The 22,154-nt window shown below is 34.9% G+C and overlaps 1 pseudogene; it reads left to right on the top strand.

Annotated features, from left to right (window-relative positions):
* Positions 1-21,128: 21,128 nt before the first annotated feature.
* LOC101722523 (mitochondrial fission factor pseudogene) lies at positions 21,129-21,843 on the top strand (annotated as a pseudogene).
* Positions 21,844-22,154: the final 311 nt, after the last annotated feature.

Genomic DNA, 22,154 nt, shown 5'->3' with positions numbered 1-22,154 from the left:
AGTGTAGACTGGTGTAAGCACTGTGGAAATCAGTATGGAGATACCTCAAAGAACTAGGACTGGAAGTCCCATTTGACCCTGCTATTCCACTGCTGTAGATCTTCCCCAAAGAATTAAAAGAATCATACCACAGTGATATATGTGCGCCCACGTTCATAGCAGCACAGTTTGTAATAGCTAAAACTTGGAAACAGCCCAAATGCCCATCAACTGGAGACTAGATAAAGAAAATGTGTTTTTTTAATAAAATGGAGTACTACTCAGCCATAAAAAATGAGAAATTAGAGACAGTTATAGCTAAGTGGATGCACATTGAGGCGATACTCTTAAGTGAAATAAATAGGACACACATGTATAAATACCGAATAGTTTCTCTGGTGTGAGAAACTGAAAGTGTAAATAAGGACTAAATGCATAATAGGTAATGTGAAATAGGAAGAAAAGGGGCAAAAGGGAAGGAAGTGGGAGAGCTGGGGGAAAGGATAGAAGGGAATGGGATTAATATGAGAAAATGGAAAAATAGGAACAAAATCTTTGTAAATAGGGAGGACTGGAGGGGTTGAAGGGAGGGCTGGGCAAGGGTGAAAAATAAGAACCAAGAGAGACTATGTAAAGGTGCAAATTTCCAATGATGAATGTCATTATTTTGGATACCTAAACTGTACCAATGATTAGAATGAATAATCGATAATGTAAAATAGGAAGAAAAGGTCCAAAGGGGTAGGGGTAGTGGGAGGGTCAGGGGAAAGGAAAGAAGAGAAAGGAAAAATGATGAGAAATGGAAAAAATGGAAATAAAGTCTTTGTAAATAGGGAAGGGTGGAGGGGGTGAAGGGAGGGCTAGGAATGGGGAAAAAATAAGAACCAAGATGCATTATGTAAAGGTACAATTCCCAATGAGAAATGTAATTGTGTTGTATACCTACAATGTACCAATAAAAGAATTTAATACAAAAAAAAAAAAGATTCACAACTGCAGAATCTGAGAATCTCAGAAATTCAGAAACACCATAGCCAAACCCTGCCCTGTGGGAAACTTCTGAGAGCTGTCTACTCTTCTACCTCAACCTCTTACCAACCCTGCCACTTCTCCCAGCCATGCAAGCATCATAACTGCTTTCATTTTCCATCCACTTAGAGATAAAGTATTCAGGGTCCTAATAAATCTTCAACTAACTGAGCCTAGGTAGCAAACAGAGTAATCTTTTCCTTCAGTATCTCAAAATACAAAGTTTGTATTAAAGTCGGAAAGTGTCCTAGATACAATTTATTTGTCAATTGTGTTGTTTTTATGAATTCCTTTTAGTCAAAGAATAACTGTAAATTGCATTTTACTGTATAGTAATAGATGTTTTTTTTTTTTTCCACAGAGATAACCAGTCAATAAGGTCAGGAAAATGGCCCTGCCTGGCTGGTAAAACCATTTTATACAAATGCTGCAGGGTCATGAGAACTGTCTGAGGTTGTAAACACATCTAAACTGTGTCCTTTAAATCTGAAAAGAATCCTGTCCATTCCCAACTTAACATTAATGTGAACAAAAGAGAATTCACATTTGGTCTATTGACAAACATCAAGCCTACATAGAACTATCTTGCTTTAAAAGGAATAAGTCATTAGCAGCAGCAGAGACAATTATGCATGAAAGAGAAATGGAGAATTTCCCAAAAGATTGGCTGAGAAAGTAAACAAAAAAGTCTCTTTTTCTAGGAAACAGTAAATATTTGTACAACATCAAATTTATACAGGTATAAGACAAATTCAAGATATAGCAGTTACTATAAAACATGAAGTTTGCTGAATAACCGTAATCCCAGCACCCTGGAAGATGAAGGCCTTAGGACTGGAATTTCAAGCCCTCCTGTCAAAGAAATTAAAGGTTTGGGAATGTAGCTCAGTGCAAAGAACCTGATTTCAATCCTCCATTCCACCAAAAATAAATAAATAGAAACTTAAAGACAATGAACAAGTACATCAAAATACAAAAATAAAGAAATTCTGATAAATACAGAAAAAGAATGAAGTAGATCAAATTGAATATCAGAATTAAGTTCCCCAGTAAAACTAGTCTGTCAAAATGAAAATCAAGCAAGTGAGCAAGAAATGAAAAGCTTCCCAAGAATCTAGTGAAAATGGAATATAAATATAAGTGAAAACCGTGGTTAATAAGGAGGGCAGAGAATGGACATGCAAACCATGAATTATAGGTGCTGCTGCAGAAAAAATGAAAAAGTCAAGCAGAAGTTGATCATTAGAATACTAAAAATAATAATTATTCATGTTATAATAAACTGATCCTTTGGAAGAAAACCTATTTGCAGATCCCTCTGATTGTGATGCTATGGGGAAATAAAATTAACCCATGGTAGGATTATATGGTTTGCATTTCTAAGAATGTAAATCCAAATGATGAATGCATTGTTTAAAATAGGTAGAGAAATGGAAGGATGTCCATCTCATAGAAGAAATAAATTAAATAATAGAAATTTAAAGGAAACAAAACCATCACTATGCATTTTCATTCTTATGCACCTCACTATTTTCTAAGCATTTTACCTATCTTATCATTTAAATACCATGAGAATTCCATGAGGGTGGTACTGTCACTCCCCTTGTACTGCAATACATAAATGGATCACCTACCTTCAGACCACCGAGAAAGGATGAAGCCAGAATTTTACACTGAGAGAGATGTTTTCAGACACTCTGCATTACACCACCATGCTATATTACCAGATTTTATTTCAAAATACCAGACAAAATTTTAAAGACATGATTAAGAGATATTAAAATAGGTAAATGTGTCTTAAAAGGAAAGATAAAACTAATTTTATTTTCCTAATAATACATGGATTCTTGGATTGAGATTAAAATTGATAATTGCATGTTGCAGTTTTGGTCATGACTTATTTGGCCCTTAATAACAGGAATGTAACTCAACATATAAAATCTCTTAGCAAATATAATGGCAGAGTAAAAATGAAATGACGGATGTCAGATGTGAAAAGATTCAATGATTCAAAAGCTGCTCTGGGAATGTGATTCTGCACCTCTTATCTGTGTTGTCTATTGCCCACTTCATTCATTCAATATTGTTTCCATATGTGACTGAGATGTGCACAAGCCACATCTATAGGTTTAAAATTTCTTAATAATAAATAATACAAAAAAAGAACATGATTGGCTCAACTAGGGCTACAGATTCATTTAGGAGTAATCACTGTAGTCAAGTGTGTGGAATCACAGGTGTATTCCTGTGTGTGTGTGGGGGGGTGGAGTATCCCATTAATAGCACCCACTGGTAAAGGAGGAAGTATGGACAAAAGGGTGGGGCGAAGGGCAAGAGAAGCAGTCACATATGTTCACTGCCACTGCTTACAAGAGCATCAAAGCAAACTTTAGAGTAAAACAGATGAGCAGTATACATAAAGGAGGCATAAACAAAATGTAGTTAAAATATTAACATTAAATCATTTTTAAAAGCACCAATTTAGCACAAAAACTTTACACTGATGAAGGTTAAATATAAACAAAACATATATAAGCTTTTATGAATTGAATAACAGTAAGAAAATACAGACAGAAAAACTGCTAAAAAAATGAGAAATGGAGAATGGCAATTAAAATGGAAGAACTAATAGCACAGCAATCTTTCGACAACAGATATAGTAAAAATATGAAGACAAGCAAGACCATACAACACAATCACTAAGGAAAATGGTCTTATATTTTAAATAATATCATGTAGCTAAACTAATGTAAACACAATTCATTTTAATTTTCATGATACATTTCCTGAAATTGGTAATAAAATGGATGTACCAATAAAAGTAATTTCTAAATTTCCAGAACATAAATTGAGCTAGTAGGAACTAGGTATTAATCCAAAGCATTTACATTAAACAAACCAAAATACTTGAAATTTTAAAAATCCTTCTAACCAAGATCTTTCTAGCAAAATACTAATAACAGTTTCTAGGGGTCCATGAGAGGAAGAAATAGTAAATGAATACATTCAGTTAATGAGCCTCTTTGTTTTTAAAGTAAGTGAAAGCATTTTTATTCCTATTAAAAATTAATGACCAATTCAATAAGTGAAAATGTTAAATGATTTATTTGAACTTTAAAAATCTGCTTCAATTAACTTAATTGTATATTTTTAAAGCCTTTACTCAAGTTTCATTCTTTATCAGGTCTTCAATACATAAAATAACCTGCTACATCAACCCTTTCAAAAAGATTAATGTTGATTACAAGGTGCCATACTTACCAAATAATATTGACTGCAAAGTTTGCCTACAACGCTGCATCCAATATGACTATTTTCTAATTGAATTTTATAGTAATAATTAATATAAAGTTGATGGGAAATTTCTTATCTAGCTTTATCTTCAACTTTAATAGATTTCAATTAATCTTTACTGAGATGTGCATGTTATTTTTGTCAGATAGTTCTAGGTTTCTAAATACAATTAATTTTCCAAATGAACTTGGCAAACCATTACTACTAGAGGGCAGTAAAGTCTCATTATTTGTCCAGCAGATCACCAGCACAATTAGCCCCTTGCAAAACCACATGGTGGACTGCATGGTGCAACTTTCAGCTTTATTTTCTGCCAAGTGCCAAAGTCTATCTAAGAAATCAATTTGGTTCTAATATTTACACTTTAAACAAAACCAATCTTTCAATCTGCCTCAATCAATAAACACTAATTAACAAGCCAACCACTGAAATTAGGTTTCAAATCTGTTAAAGTGGTATATTCCTTTTAAAGTACCAGATATTAATACTTTTTCTATAATACTCCCTACTCAGATTGTTACAGGATTTTTCTCTAAAATGATTATTGAAAAGTTATTGCCTCATATAAGTTATGACAAATGTTTACTATAAAATCATGCATCTAGCAAACTTTTCAACATTTAATTATTCATGGGGAAAAATACCAAAATTAGAATTTTGTTACTCCAAGAAACATATGTAAAAATGATTTAGTTGCCTAGCAACACTGGAAAAAATAGATGAGAAACTTTGTCTATGGATTGGTCATTTTTTAAAAATGTGATTCCTGTCCTGCAGCTTGTTAGATCAGCATCGCTTGTGAACAGGATTTTAACAGTCAGGAGATGTGACTGTGTTTAAGATTCCTTTTTCCAGTCACTAGTTCATTGTCAGCAGCAGCTACAGAGCAGCTTTATGTGCATTCAGAGACCGCCAGGAAATTAGTTCTGCATGACTAAGTCAGCACTGCAGCCCAAAGAAGTAAGATCACCCACTTCCTTAAGCAATTGTTTATTCCTTGTTGTGATATCAATGTTAAATATGGTAATCGCAATGGAAAGTAGCACTCATGTTATTACATTTCATGTAAAACCTAACTTGTCCACAAAAGAGTGACTGACCCATACTGTACATATTTCCCACTAAGTTTCAATGGAATTTGAAGGTCACTTTGCTTTTGTGTCACCATCCAAAGTGCCTGACTACCATTGATAGCTTAGTGTCTTCAAATTTTCTAACATGCGTGAAGCAGTAAAATAAATTCAGAGAAAGACACCATTTAACACTAGTAATAGCTAAAATTAAACTGATCTTTAAAATTATGGCAAATCTTTTGGTTTCTATGGATTTCAGAGAAAAAATAGCATAGCATTAAGAATTTCCTATCTAGATTAATTAGTCTGTAGGCTTTGTCCCAACGTAAATTAGCCTTGGTCTGTATTCTTCTCCACTGCCCCATTTCTGTCCACCCAGTTCTCACACTCCCTTTCCCTAAATCATGCTGCAAATTTGTTCTTTCTTTAAAAAGAGAATAAAAGTATTGCTACACTCAGGTTTATATACTAGGTATTATTTTCTAATTAAACTATATGCTGTTTATTTAAATAGTACTTTTGCATATTCTTTAAGATTGACAAGAATAATTTTCACAGTGCCACACACTACATGCAAGTGCATGCAAGTTTCCAAGTACTTTTAGACTTTTTAATATACTTAGTGATACATCAAAATGTAATGTCTATATCATCTCAAATTATTTACATATCTATAGCACATGTGTGCACAAACTTTTTAACCTGAATGTAAAGATGTAATTAAAGCCTAAGAGTTTGTGAAGGGGGAGGGTTTTAGATATTTGAAGAGCAAATTATCATTTTATGCCTTTTCAGTGTACACTGTGTGTGTATGTGTACATGTGCGTGTGTGTGTATTTCTTTGTGGAGTTGCAAAAATTCACTAACTGTCACAATTTAGACATGGGAAAGAGGTATGAAAGCACTATTTGGAAAATGGCTAAAAGATTCAATCCATCAGAAATTTATGAAGCACTTGTCTAAGGCTAGAATTTTGCTATTTGCAACACTGACTACAGAATTACATGATAGAATTCTTACCCTGAATGTTACAATGTTTTTGGTTGAAATATATAGGAATATGACAGGAAAAACAATTTATAAAAGTTTAATGCCATGAAGAATAAAAAAGATATTGTCTATCACTATATTTTAAAAGTTGATCCTCATTTACACTTTCAGTTTTTCACACAGAGAAACTATTCAGTATTTACATATGCGTGTCCTATTTATTTCACTTAAGAGTATTGCCTCAATGTGCATTCATTTACCTATAATATGAAATAGGAAGAAGCGGTCAAAAGGGGAAAGGAAATGGAAGTGAAAGGGGTAGAGGAAAGGAAAAAATATGAGAAAATGAACAAAATGGAAACAAAGTCTCAGTAATAGAGGGGGTGGAGGACTTGAAGGGAGGGCAGGAGAATGGGAAAAAAACAAGAAGCAAGATACATCATGTAAAGGTAAAAATTCCCAATGATGAATGTCATCATACTGTATACCTAAAATGTACCAATAAACTTAATAAATAAAAAGTTGATTAAATTTCAATTTGTGATGGAATTAAAAGCTTCATCAGGATATAGGAGAATCAAGAGATGTGATCTACTGGCACTGGCTCATCAAAAAAAATCAACTATGGAGAATCTTTTTTTTTTTTTTGGTACCGGGGATCGAACTCGGGTCCTTGCGCTTGCGAAGCAGGCAGCGAAATCACTGAGCTAAATCCCCGGCCCCAGCTATGGAGAATCTTGATTGCTATGAATTGTTGGCTCTGATATCAGAAATGGAGTAAATACAGAAACAAATGTTATTTAATATATTAGCCAAGGAAGAAGCAAATTATTCCTATTAAGATCAGTTGTTTAATTTGAGCTCAATAAAGTGACATGATGCAGGAAGCTCTTCTGTACCAGTTACAAACTAAGGATCTGGGAGAGATTAGTAAGCAACTATCAAAATTTGACAAGAAAATCGGGGTTCGGAAAAGAGTAAATTCAAAACTAGTGAGGCTTTGTAACTTTTGAAAGAGCAGAGTCCCAGCTCCTGGTTTACATTTGACAGTATCTCAAAAGCAGTCCCCTGAGTCAGCCAGAAATGAGAAGTTAAATTGCAAAAAATCTAAGGGGCATCACAATGCACTTGGTGGAAAATTTTAAAAAAATTTAAGACTACAAAGTCACAAGGGATATACAGTGGTAACTTGGTTTATGAACTTAATTTGTTTTATGATTTGGGGGGAAGTTGGCTGAGTTTGTGCTTGTGTGTCGTGTTTGATCCTGATGTGAGTTTGAGAATGGAGGCATAATTCTGCTGAGTGCTTTTGCTTGCAAACTGAATTGTTTGCAAATAGAAATGTTCTTGAACTAAGGAATTATTGTAAATTAGAAAAATCCCTGATAAGTTGAAGTACCCAGGATTGTGATAATAGCATTTTCTGTATTTTATGAAGGGTACCTTCATGTGGACATAAGGCTGTCTACGAAGATGGGGGAGTAATTCTGATTTTCCTGACTCCTGGACTGCGTACCCTGGTGATTGTGGTGTCATCAGGAATGGTGGAAATCGTGTGCTGCACAGAATAGTGATCTGAAGGGGTGATTTGGGCCTGAAATCTGCCTGCCTCTTCTGTTGGATATCTGGGTCCTCACATTGGTCTGTGTCAGCACTGAAGGAAAGGGAACCTCTTACTTATGTAAAATTCATCCCAAATTCTGAAAAGTCACTGAAGCTCCTAGACCCAAACTTCCTATGACTTTTTTTTCTCTGTTCATTTGTCCTTTCTTGATCTTTTGCACAGTTATATAGTAGGCATTAGGCCTTTTTACTAAGACATATCTTTTCATGTATTGTTGACATTTAGAATGACATTAATACTTAATGTTTGTCGTTTCTTAATTTGTTCAAATATTTCATTCTTTTCATTGGAAATTTTTAAAAATTAAAGTATTTGTTTAGTAAATCTACTTCTAACACAATCATTGAAAGTTTAATGAGTGAAGATTTTATCTTTCTAACAATAGTTGGTTCTGTTTCAAATTCTTAAAACATGTAAAAATAAATACTTTGACTTTTGTCATATTTTTAAAGTTAGTGTTTTTCCTTTGCCACAAAAAGAGTCAAGTTAAGAAAATGAAGAGTTCATCAGGTCAACCTAAAACATTAAAAAAAGAAGACAAAGAAGAAGAAGGAGAAGGAGAAAAAGGAGGAGGAGGAGAAGGAGGAAGAGAGGGACATTCTCCAAAGAATACTGATTTTTATTTTGGGAATAGCAGAGCACTTCAATGGAAATACACATGCCACAGTAAACGATGGGTAAATTCAGAAAGGCTGAGGTGAGGGAAAGATTGTAAAGTCAAAAAGGAAGTGGGTTATATCAGGTATTTTGACATGATAGTCTTTGACCACAGTGACTAATAACAAGAGCATTACCCTTCCCAGGTTGAGCAGAGGGCAGCAGGCAGATGGCCTTGCTGAAGAACTATTCACACGAAGTTGCAGTGATCTGTGATCAAGCTTGGAGTTTGAGCAACTTTTCGTGGTAGTTACTGCCAGCTAACCTGTGTAACACCCCTCCCCACATCATCTCCTGGGTGTATTTACTTTGTTAGAAAGATTTCTCTAATTTAGAAAAGGTGCATATTTCTTTCATAGCATCTGTATTTAAGTTATAAAGGAACTATAGATTTGAAAGAAAAAAGCATAACAAATGCCATTTTGCAGATCTCACTTAATCACCTTCATTTGCAATCCTAGAACCAAGCAGCTGTCCAGAAAAAATGGTTGACAATGTTCTGTCCCACCACATATGCGGGTTGTATTTATAGACACAGAAAAGGAAAAGACATGTAGAAAATGGAAGTAGGTTATTTGGTAAATTAATTTGGTGGAGAATTGAATACATGGTATTATTCTGAATTGTTCAAAATTTAAACGTTTAAAAAGGCTCCAAGCCCATAAGAATTTGACAATCTGTCATCAGTAGCAATCACTATATAGAAACTGTGTGACAAGACTTGCAAACATGTATTTACTTTCAGAAAACATAATCCTAATTATGAGATTTTTTGAGCTTTGCTTGAGAATGTAAAGATTTAAGGGATAATAAGTTGGGAATTATTCAAGGGAAGGAAAAATGGTGAGAGTAGTCTACTGTGAGTGTAGATAGATGATTAAGAGCTGATATTCTTAAGAGAGGAGAGAAAATAAAAAATGGAAAGACAGGGAAAGAGGGAGGAAGGGAAGAAAGAAAGAAGGAAAGAAGGGAGAGAAGAAGGAAGGAAGGAGAGAAAAAGAGAGAGATGAAAGGCACATTCCCCAATTAAAGCCCACTTTCCTACTTACCTGTAATTCATGTTTAATCCTGTCTCCCCTCTACTCAGCTCCCTCAGCCACTCTCCCTCAGGGGAAGGCTCAGCAGGTGGCAGCTTGCAGTTCCATCCTGACCCCTGAGCATGCTTTGGTTCTGGCCTTTCACACAAATGCAGCCCACACTCAGGATCCATTCAGGTCCCTCTCTTCTCTCTGGGAGCCAGAAAGGTGACTGGGCAACTCCCTGCTAGATATTACTTCTTCATTCTTACCTCCAGAGATTTCCAACCCCTTTTCTTAGAGAATGAAACAAAGAAGCCCATGAAAACAATGAGAATTCACAATAACCAAATTTACATATGCTAAGAGCTCAAGGATAATTTGTGTCTGTCGGAACCTTGCATCTTGGCCTAGAATCATTTCTGTGGCCATTTAGGTTTCTTGTACAATCCAGGACCCACTGCATACAGACATGATGTATTCATTGCAGACTTTTTGTAATAAAAGAAACAGATGATTCATTGAGAGAACATATACAAACACAGCAGGTAGAGAATGAGTGATTTTTAAGAGTTCTGAATAAAGAAGGGCTCCTTCATTACTACAAATTTAAGAAACATAACAGAGTATTGTATCAGTGCTACCATTCTTGTTTCCAAAAGAAACAATTTGTCAAACAGGCAACTGTCATTTTACACCTGTTGAAAGTATGTGGAAGTATTATTTGTGTAATTAAGAATTAGTGGGTTCAATTACAAAATTGAAATAGCTATAGGACTATACTTTTCTCAGGTCTGTATGGAATGAATAGGTTTATGAATAGATATTACCTTGGTTGATTTACATTTGTTCAAAACCTGTTTTAAAATTGGAAATTTGATTTTATAGAAATTTGATAAAACAGAAGAGACCAACATAACAATGTTTAAGAAGTAAGGTGGCTCTTGCAGTGGATTGTCAAGTGTATAAAATTTCTGAAGACTTAGTAACTCTCCTCATCTTTGCAGCCTAGGGTTCAGTTGTTTATTCATATTTTCAAGAACTATAGAACTGAACTGTGCCATATGCTACTCAATTGTTTTTCCCTCCTTTAGTTTCTAAATGTTCAAAATTAAAACTTTCTTCTTGTGTTAGAATCATGACACTCTACCTAGAAGTTCCTGTGAGTCTTCCTCCATTATCAGAATGAACTGTGGAAGTAATTCCTGTTTTGTCTTCAGTAAGCACACTAATGGACGGTAATAGACTCCTCACCCTTGAAGGAATCATGCAAAATTGCTCCAGAACCTGCTGAAAAAATAGGAATCCCATATTAGCTTTGGTCCTTGATGGTAGAAAATCATACACTTTTTTGATTACAGAGTCAAGCAACCCCCCAAAGGCTTTTCCTACATGTTCACTCTGAAGAACATAATAATTTTGAAATGTTACATAGAAAAATAACTTTCCAGCCAAATAAAGTTTGCATACAAACTGTTCAAATCTAAATATTTGGTAGTCCCTTTGTGAGGGGCTACCAGAAAAGTTCTTACATGGTCTACTCCACAGTATATGTTTTCTGCATACTCAGAGAAAAGTACAATTTCTCTTTCTCATTCTAGCAATTATAATTTAATTCCTTATTCTCAAATTACTGTATCACATAACTGCCATATTTCTTCATGCTTTCAAACAGCCATATTTTGGTTTTAATTATTTTTTTCTAAGGGCCATACAGGAAGTTATAATATCTGTGATCTAACCATTCTTTCCCTTGCTGGTGAAAAGGATTGAAGGAACATACATCCATTGGAATCTTGCAAGCTAGCAAAATAATGTACAGTTTGTATTTTACTGAGCCAGAAAGACTCCAAATGTGTGGTGATATTAGGTACATCTCTATAGTCATTCTCATTTATCACGATAACACCAGACTCCACAAAGTCAAAAATGGAAAAATAACAAGTAGTTAGAATAGATGATAAAAAGATCATTGGTTTAAAAAAGACCCCCTTTGATGAAGCAAATCTTACACTATACGATAAGAAGAAAGAGGAAACAGAATAAGTTTTCAAATGATAGAGGTGTGAGACTAATGAATAAAACTACGAAATAATGTGTGAAAGAAAAAAATTAAACTTAAGAAAGTGTATAAATTAATAGCACTCATTCTAGGAGCTTGTTGGGCTGCCTAAGTCCAACAAGCCTATATTTATTAGCTATTAAATCCTGCTATGTCAAGAGATGAATTCAAATATTTGTGTTAAAATATTTTGGTAATCAACAATATAATAATAAAAATGTGCTGTGCATAATAGTTAAAAGGTATATTTTGACTGAGGCTAATAAATGTTTAAATCTTTAGTTTTAGGTAAGTTTTCATATCTTAAAATGTAGATGATACTATTTGCATCGTAAATGCTGTTTCACATTAGATGATTGAATACAAGGTGCTTAGAGGATTACAGCACAGAGCAATAATGAAGCAAAGCTGGTAGACCATGTCACTTTATTTCTTGCAGGCTTGCCAATGTGTCTTCTTGTCCGTGTTTTCTCCCTTGAAAAGCGTCCCGTCATAGACCATGGGCAGTGAGGACTCATCCGTCCTCTCCTGATGAATTCATAGACCTGACAGAGACAGTGAAGGCGGAGTTAAGGACTAACTGGAGCAGACTGAAGGGGACTAGAGCCATTCCAGTCCCTGAGAAGCCACGGGGATCCGCGGATGGGACTAAACATAGCCAGGGGAGGGCGGCCACACTGGGGCACACAGTGAGGCCACAAAAGAAGCTGGAGAAGCAACCGAGCAACCAACTTAGTGAGATGTTAAGGAGCAAGAGTAGAAGTGAAAGTCAGTCAGAGGAGATGGCGATGAGCCGTATGGGATTTTGGAAACAGCTTCATGGATGAGCATTTTATTCTGTACTTCTACTTTTAAGGACATTGTGCTTTAGACCAGTCTTAGGTTCACACCAAAACCGGGGGACACATGCAGTGATTTCCCATATACCCCTAGCTTCGCATGCGTGTGTTTCCCACCACTGTGGTACATTTGTCAGGACTGAGGACAACAAACAACAAACAAAACAGTCACCCAGGGCTCACAGTTGATATCAGAGTTCAGTCTTGGTGTTTTGTAGTCAGTGGGTTTTGACAAATGTGCACTGACACATGTGTATCATGAGTGTCAAATGGAATTGTTACTGTCCTAAAAGTACCATGTGTTCTGCTGACCATTTACCCCTCTTCCCAGACCTCTAGCAAATGCAGATTTTTCCACTTTGTACAATTCTTCATTTCTGCACTTTCTCATTTTTCACTTTTCAGAATGTTGAAAACTTAGAACAATACAATATGCAGCATTTATATTGGCTTCAGTCACATAACTGTATGCATTTAAAATGTCTCCATCTTTAAAAAATTTTAATTGATACATAAGACATAAAAGTTGTAACATATAAATGGGTACCATATAATGTTCAGTACATGTGTACATCAGATAATAATTATATCGAGTTAAAATTTTATCTCCTCAAATATTTAGCATTTCTTCCCAGTAAAAACATGTCTTTCAGAATTCTTTTTCTAGATTTTAGAAGTGGACAGGGCATAATTGTTGTCTATAACCTGTGCCATGCAATAGTACTCCAGAAATTCTTGCTTTTTTCTAACAGAAACTTGGCAACGATGATCAAACTCACCCCACTCCCCCGCTGCCTTACACACTCCTGGAGTCTGGAAACCACCTTGCTCTCCTCAATTTTTATGACAGCAACTCATTTAAGTTCCACAGATGAGGGAGATTCCAATGCACTTACCTATGACCTACATTTTGTTGAAGTACATTCCTTGCATGCCTAATTGTTTGGCATTTTTACCATGAAAGGGTGTTGAATGTTTTAGCATCACTTCTGATGACTATGTAGTTTTAGTCCTTAATTCTGTTGATACTGTCTCACCTTTATTAATTTATATATATTGAGCTATCCTTATGAATCTCACTTGCACATAGTAAATCATCTTTTAAATATGTCATTGGATTTAGTTTGGTAGTACTGTGTTTATGTTCATCAAAAACAATTGGCTTTTACTTTTCTTTTTGTGTTTTGGCCTTTCCTGGTTTTGTTATCAAGGTCGTGCTTTCCTTGTGGTGGAGATTAGGAAGAATTCTTTCCTCTCCTATGTTTGGAATGATTTAAGGAGACTTGGCATTAGTTCTGATGTAGATGTTTGGTAGAATTCAGTAACAAGCCACCTGGTCCAGGGCTTTTCTTTGATGGGAGACTTTTTATTATTCATTCAATCTTGTTGCTTGTTATTCATTTGTTCATTTCCTAATTCTTCATGATTCGGTCTCAGAAGCTGTATGCATGTAGGAATTTATCTATTTCTTTTAGATTATCAAATCGATTACCATTACTGCTAGTAAACTTTTGCATTTCTAATGTCAGCTGTAACCTTTCCCTTTCTGTCTCTGATTTTATTTGAGCCTTCTCGTTCCCTTTATTAACCTATTTAAGAGTCAATATACTTCGTTTACTTTGGCAAAGAACCGGCTCATTGTTTCTTGATCCTTTGTATTATTTTAGTCTCAGATTCATTTATTTATGCTCTGATATTTATTATTAATTTTCTTCAACTAAATTATAGTTTAGTTTGTTCTTATTTTTTAGTTCCTTGAGATATTGTGATAGGTTGTTTTCCACTCTTTTGATGTGAGCATTAATTGCTATAAACTTCCTCCTTAGTCTTGTTTCCATATCCCATAGGTTTTTTTGTGTGTCTCCATTTTTATTTGTTTCAAGAAATTTGTAAATTTCGTTCTTGATTTTTTTCCCTTAATCCATTAAGCTGGAAAATGCTTAACTTTGAACCATTTATGTGGGTCTGCAATGTTTTTCTTGTTACTCATTTCTAGCATTATTGCATTGTGGTCAGAAAGATACTCAGTATCATTTCAACTTTATTAATTAGTTGAGACTTGCTTTATGACCTATTAAATGATCTATACTGAAGAATATTCCATGTACTGATAAACAAAACATGCAGTTTGGTAGCTGAGCTGGTAGTTTGATGATGTGAATAGCTGCTCAACTCGATGCGTCTGGGGGAAATCACCAGAGAATCTTTCTCAGGTGCTGTCTTGCTCCTTCCCGTCATCCAAGTCCTTTCACGGTTCAGTAGCTCATTTCCTTTTAGGGCTGAACACTTCCATTGTTTAGATGCAGGACCATTTATTTATTCAACTATTGAAGGAGATCTTGGTTGCTTTCATGGTTTGACAAGTATGACTAAAGATGGTATAAATATCTCTGTGAAGTTTTTGTATGGATATTTATTTTCATTTTGGGTTTTTTTCAACTACTTTGGATAAATACCAAGGAATACTATTTTGGATCATATGGTAAGAGTATATTTGGTTTTGTAAGACACTACTCAATTATTTTCCAAAGTAGTTATACCATTTATACCACTATCAGTGGGTGAAAATTTTGTTGCTCCATATAACAGCCACCATTAGGTGTTTGTTGTAAGTGTTATGGACTTGGGCCATTTGATTTTTGTTTCACTGATGACATATTTATTCCATGCATCATGCCTTTGGTGTTGTATCTTAAAAGTCACTACTATATCCAAGACCATCCTGGGTTTATCTCATGCTTTCCTCTATGAGATTTATACTTTTTCATTTTAAATCTAGGTGTATTACATGTGTGACCCCAGTTGAATTTGTTTTGGTGGAGAATGCAACATCTTTATATAGATAATTTTTTTTCCATGTAGGCGTCCACTTTTTCCAGAGCAACTTGAAAAGACTTTTTTTTTTGTCATTGTGTTGCCTTTGTTCCTTTGTCAGTGGTGATTTAACTATAGAACATTTCTTGGCTCTGTATTCTAGTCCACTGATACTCTTGCCTTTTCTTTCACCAATATCATATTGTCTTGATTCTTGTAAATCAGTATTAAGTCTTTAAGTCAGGTAGCATCAGTCTTCCAACTGCCCTTCTTCAGTATTGTCTGGACTCTACATACAAACGTTAAAATCAAATTGTTCACATTACAAAAGCACTTGCTGAGATTTTGACTGCGATTGCGGTAAGTTTATGCATCAAGTTGACAAGAACTAACACCTCAACCTTATTGAACATTCCTATCTATGAACCTACTATCTCTCTATCTTTATAAACTAGAAGAACTTTCCTCCATCAAGTTTTGTACACTTCCTCAGATACATCTTGTATGTATTTTATTGGATTTATATAGAAGTTTGTTTTTGGGTTTTGGTCTTTATTTTGTTTCTTTCATTTGGTTTTATTTTTAGTGATTCTAATACTAATGATAAGTGCTTATAATTGTAACATTTAATTATTCAGTACTGGTATATTTTATCTTACCACATTGCTATTCTCTTATTTCAGGGATCATTTTTATATTATGATTTTGGATTTTTTGAAATTTTCATTTTTGTTAGTATAATGTTTGCAATTCATAATTATTACATTTATCATAGGGAGTTGGTATATGTACATACATATCTTAATTTGTTTTATGTCCACTAACTCCATCCTCCATTCCTGCTTCTTTCATCTTGGTCCCCTTCCCATTTACAAAGACCTATCTCCTTTTTTGCGATTCTTTTTTCATCTTCCTTCCCCCTCCTCCAAATACTGATCATTTTCCCATTTTAAAAATATCTCCTTACTTCCTATTATCTAGCTTATATTTTGCTCTTTATTTCTATTTTGGGTTTCTCATATAAGAAAAACATGCAATATCTAAGCTTGTAAATCTGATTTACTTCACCTAGTATTATAGTTTCAAAATGCATCCATTTACCTATGGATAATTCCAGTTTATCCTTCTTTGCACCAGAGTAGTATTCCTTTGTGCATAACTACCACATTTTTCATTTATCTGGTAGATAAAAAGAAATGGAATTTCATTTATCTGGATATATAAGCTTTTTCCAATATTTAGTTATTAATTTTTTTGCTATAAACATGAGTATGCATGTATTACTGTAAGATGATGTCCAATGCTTTCAGAAAGATCCCTAAAAGGGGAATAGTTGGGAAAAATGGAATTGCTAGTTTTAGTTTTTTGAGCAATCTCCATAGTGAATTCAACAATGGTTATACTAGTTTACATTACCATTAATAATGTAGATAGGTTCCTTCTCCCCAGAGCCTTACCAGAATTTGTTATTATTTGATTTTTTGATGATGACCATGTTTCATGGAGTGAGGTGGAATCTCAGTGTTGTTTTAATTTGCATTTCTCTAATGGCCAGCCACATTGAGTATTTCTACATTTTATTCATTGACCATCTGTACTTCTTCTGAGAAGTGTCTATTCATTTCAGTTGCTTGTTTTTTATTGTGGTTCTCATGCCTTGAGTTCTTCATATATTCTAGGTATTTGTCCTCTGTTCAAGGAATAGCTGGAAAATTTTTTCTGTAGGATTTCATTCTGTAGGATATCTTATTACTCTGTTGGTTGTTTCCTTTGCTGTGTTTTTAATTTGATATAATCCCATTTGGTGATTCTTGGTATTATTTTTTGTGCAATTGAGGATCAGTTCAGAAATTTCTTGCCTATGCTTTTGTCTTCAAGAGTTTTACCTATTTTATCTTCCAGCAGATTCTTTCTGTTTTAGCATTTAGAGCTTTGATCTATTTTGATTTTAGTTTAGTACAAGGTAAAATATGTGGGTGTAAACTCAATCATCTACATATGAATAGCCAATTTTCCCAGCACCATTTATTAAGGTTTTCTTCCTCTAGTGGGCCCCTTTGTTAAAGACAAATAGTTAAATTTCCTGGCGTTGTTTCTTCTTCTATTGTGTTTTATTGACCTACATATCTATTTTTGTACCACTATCATGCTGTTTTTATCACTGTAGCTTTGTAATATATATTCAAATCCAGGATTATGATGCTTCCTGCTTTGCTCTTGTTAACCAGAATTGCTTTTGCTATTCTGGGTCTCTTCTGATTCCATATGAATTTTACAGTTGTACTATTTAGATAAGTGAGAAATGCTATTGGTGTTCTCATTGGGATAATATTTGAATCTATGTATCAGTTTTGGAGTATGAATTTTAACTATATTGCTCCTGTCTATTCAGGAACAGGGAGATCTTTCCACTTTTTGATGTTCTTTTTAATCTCCTTTTTCAGAGTGCTGTAGTTTTTATTCTACAGGTCTTTCATTTCTTTAGTTAGGGTAAATACATTCCATGGAATGTATTTAATTTTTGATGCTATTGTGAAGGTTGTTGTTTTCTTAATTTATTCTTTCTTTCTTTCTTTCTTTCTTTCTTTCTTTCTTTCTTTCTTTCTTTCTTTTTTTGTACCAAAGATCAAACTAGGGTCCTTGCACTTGTGCAGCAGGCGGGGAAACCACTGAGCTAAATCCCTGGCCCAGTTTTCTTAATTTCTCAGTAAGTTCATCATTATTGTACAGGAATGCTCCTAATTTTTGTGTGCTGATTTTTTGTCCTGGTACGTTGCTGAATGTGGCTTAATAGCCAAATTCTAGGAGTCTTTTGGTAAAATTTTTGCATGGATCTTCTATGTAAAGGATCATGTCATCTGCAAATAATGATAATTTGACATCTTCTTTTCCTATTCATGTTCATTTTATTTCTTTTTCTTTCCTGATTGCTTTGGCTAATGTTTTGAGGTCTATATTGAGCAACAGTGGTGATAATGTGCATCCTTGTCTTATTCATGATTTTAGAGAAAGCTTTCACTTTTTCTTCTTTTAACATGAGTTTGGTAGTAGTTTTATTATAAATGACTTTTATCAGATTGACTTAAGGTGTTTTATCAGATTGACATAAGGTGTTTTAAGTCACAGTTTTTGTCATGAATGGATGTTGGATTTTCATCAAAGACATTTTCTAAATCTATTGAGATAATTATATGAATTTTGTCCTAGCTTCTGTGTGTGTAAGGATAACATTTATTGATTTGCATATGATGAACTATCCTTGCATCTCTAGGATGAAGCACATTTGTCATAATATATGATCTTGTGGGTGATTTGTTGCATTTTGTTTGCCAGGATCTTGTTGAAAAGTTTTGTATCTATGTTTATTAAAGAAATTAGCCTGCAGTTCTTGTTTTTCACTGGATTCTTGTTTTGGAATCAGAGCAATCTTAGCTTCCAATAATGACTTTCTTTGGGAATACCTTTTCCCTTTTGATTTCATTAAAGAGTTTGAGGAGGAGTGGAGTTAGATCTTTGCTAAAGTTCTTGTAGAATTTGGCAATGAATCCTTTAGGACCTGAGATTTTCTTAGCTGGTTGATATTTTATTACTTCTTCAATTTCATTGCCTTGTATTGGAATATAAATGTTTTTAAATCTTTTTGGTTCACTTTTGGTTGTTCTTATACATTCAGGAATCTATTCATTCCTTCTGAATTCTCCAAGTTATTGGTGTACAGTTTTGTGAAGTAGTCCCTAACAATCTCGTGGATTTTAGCGGTGCCCATTGTGACACCTTTTTCATTTCTAGTTGCATTGATTTGGGTCTTTTGTTTTATTTTTTGGTAAGATTGGCTAAGGGTTTTTCTATTTTTTAAATTCTTTCAAAGAACCAGCTCTTTGATTCATGGATTCTTTGTATTTCTTTTAGTCTCCATTTCATTTATTTCTGCTCTGATCTGTATAATTCCCTTTTTATACTAGAATTGAATTTGCATCATTCTTCTTTTTCTATGACCTTAAGGAACATCATTTTACTATTTATTTGGACTCACTTTGTTTTTTCTATGTAAGTATTCACAGTTATGAATTTCTCTCTTAGGACTGCTTTCCTTTTGTCCCATGAGTTCTGGTATGTTGCACTGCCATTATTTTTTTTTTTAATTCTAGGAAGTTTTTTATTTCTTCCTTGAATTTTCTATTTAGAGTTCTATATCCCTCACTTACCTGTATATTTAATTATTTCTGTATATTTAGGAAGTTCTCTGCTAATGTTTCTGTAAACAAGTTTTTTTATGCCATTTGTGCTACCTGCTGATTTTTCAGAAATTCTAATTAATCTTACATTAGGTTTCTCTATGTTTTCTAGCAGCTGTTGGGTTCATGTTTTCAGGTATTTCTGAATAACTTGTCTATCTTATTGTTCTGACACTCTGTCCTTATATTGGTCACTTCTGCTGTCCATGCTTTCAACAGAATTTTTAATATTGGGTGTGTGGCTTAAGATTTTATCCCCCTCGACACTCCATGGATCACCTGTGGGGGAATAGGGCATTTTTAGAGGCTTTTTTTGCCTTCTCTTCTCATATGTTTAGCTCTGTTTATTTGTTTTCTGTCTGAGGATTGAAGGTTGAGTATAGTGGAAGACTTTGGTATGGAGAGCTCAAGCTCCTTAGTGTCTGCATTTTAGTGATGCACTCTGGGTGTGGCTAACTGTATCCTTTGCTTCTGTCCCAGGATCTCCCAGCACTGTTTCTTTGGGAGGAGAGGCTACCGTGCATTGGGATCAGTACCAGTTCTTTGGAATGGACCACAGCATTGTTAATGACACACCACAACCCAGATATTGGTGGACACAGGAAACCAGTCGATAAAAACAACTGTCACCTTGGCTACAGTAATAAAATCAGCAACAATGTCAAAGACAAATTGAATACTGATATACCCCAAGAAGCAACAATGTACCACAGATAGCCATAGAAAAGAGATCTGTGGTTATAATATAAACACTAAGACAAACCAAACATTGACTTACAGTAAATATCTACCAAAAGGAACAACTTTACCTGCAGTACTAATAGAATAGTATTCAACAGTAATAGCATAGAAGTAGCTACACATTCATAAATGTGTATGTAATGCTTATACTAGTAAATATAGAAACTATGGAGAACGGGTGCATAAAAAAAGTAAAATTTTTAAAAATTGAGCAATGGAAGGTAATAGGGAGGTCAGAAAATTAAATGATCCTATTAAAGAATAAAAAGGAATTATTAGCATTAGCTAAAAGTAACAGAGAAGGACAAACAAGAAAGAGGAGAAAAGAGAAAAGGAACAGAAAGAAAATTAAATGAAAAAAAGAAACAAATAATAAAGAAAAAATTGAGAGAGAGAAGCAGTCTGTCAGGGACCACCCCAGGCCTCTCCAAGGGTGCCTTGCCCAGGCTGCCCAAGGCAGGCGATTGGCCAACGGCCTCTGAGAGCCCAGGGAGCAGGCGGGTGGTGGCCCTCTGTGGGACTCTTCGGAGGGCCCAGGGGGACAGAACTGGCTCCAAGTCCAGCCCATGCACAGTGAAGCAAGTTGAGGACTGAATATGAAGCACAGAAGTAGTGAGTGGCAACAGCAAGCAGTACTTGGTACCCATTTGGTTAGTGGCAGCATTTCCTTCTCGTCTGCTGCTGAGATGACAGAAATTAGTCGAATTCAGTATAAGATGGAATATACTGAAGGTATTAGTCGGTGAATGAGGGTCCAGGAAAAATTTTAAAAAGTAGCACCACCAAATGCTGACCTAGAACAAGGATTCCAAGAAGGAGTTCCAAATGCTAGTGTGATGATGCAAATTCCAGAGAGGATTGTTGTAGCAGGAAATAATGAAGACATTTAATTTTCAAGACCAGCAGATCTTGACCTCATTCAGTCAACTTCTTTAAAGCCTCTGGCACTAAATGTAATTATGGTAAGTGAAAGACTCTAGATTTTCTGGACTTAGAAAGACCCCCTCCAACCCTTCAAAATAATAGGGGCCAAGGATTTAGCTCAGTGGTTCTGCTGCCTGCCTCACAAGTGCAAGGTCCCGAGTTTGATTCCCTGTACCAAAAAACAAACAAGCAAACAAAATGATGAACAGATCCATGCAGCTGGCAGGCTAAAAAGAGAGCACTCTATGAGTGAAAATGCTGTTCTCCAAAATGGACAGCTGGTCAGAAATGATCCTATCCCGTGGTGGGGCTGCTGCTGCCACTTCTAATCCTCATCATGACAACATCAGGTATGGCATTTCAGATATAGATCCAACAGTTGAAGGAGCAGCAGATGATATGAATGTTGCAGGTGCAGCTTCATTAAGATGACAGATAGTCAAACTACATAGATGTCTGCAACTTTTAGAAGAGGAAAACAAGAACATGCTAAAAGAGAAATGATCATGTATTCAATCACTGTTGCATTCTGGCTGCTTAATAGCTGGCTCTGGTTTCGCCACTAGAGGTAACCTCAGCACTCAAGTATATTGTGACACCTGTTGGAAATATAAAAGATTTACAAACTGAGAGAGAGAGAGAGAGAGAGAGAGAGAACCAAAAGTAATAATAAACAAAAAAGAAGACTCAAAACAACTCAATAAAACAAAACAAAAAGAAAAAGAAAGAAAAAATAGTTGTAGAAGGAAAAAATCCTCTGTATTTCCAAGTGAATGGTTCCCGTCTAGGATGTTGGACCTCGTCCCAGAATTAGATTAGCGACAAACTCTCAAAGCATGACACAGTCCTGGGATCTTACTGGAGAACTTTATTTTCC

This window comes from Heterocephalus glaber, unplaced genomic scaffold (genome assembly GCF_053883595.1).
Source record: "Heterocephalus glaber isolate CG9 unplaced genomic scaffold, H.glaber_assembly_v1.0 deba00000594, whole genome shotgun sequence".
Classification (NCBI taxonomy): Eukaryota; Metazoa; Chordata; class Mammalia; order Rodentia; family Bathyergidae; genus Heterocephalus; species Heterocephalus glaber.
This window is presented reverse-complemented; position numbering and strand designations above follow the sequence as displayed.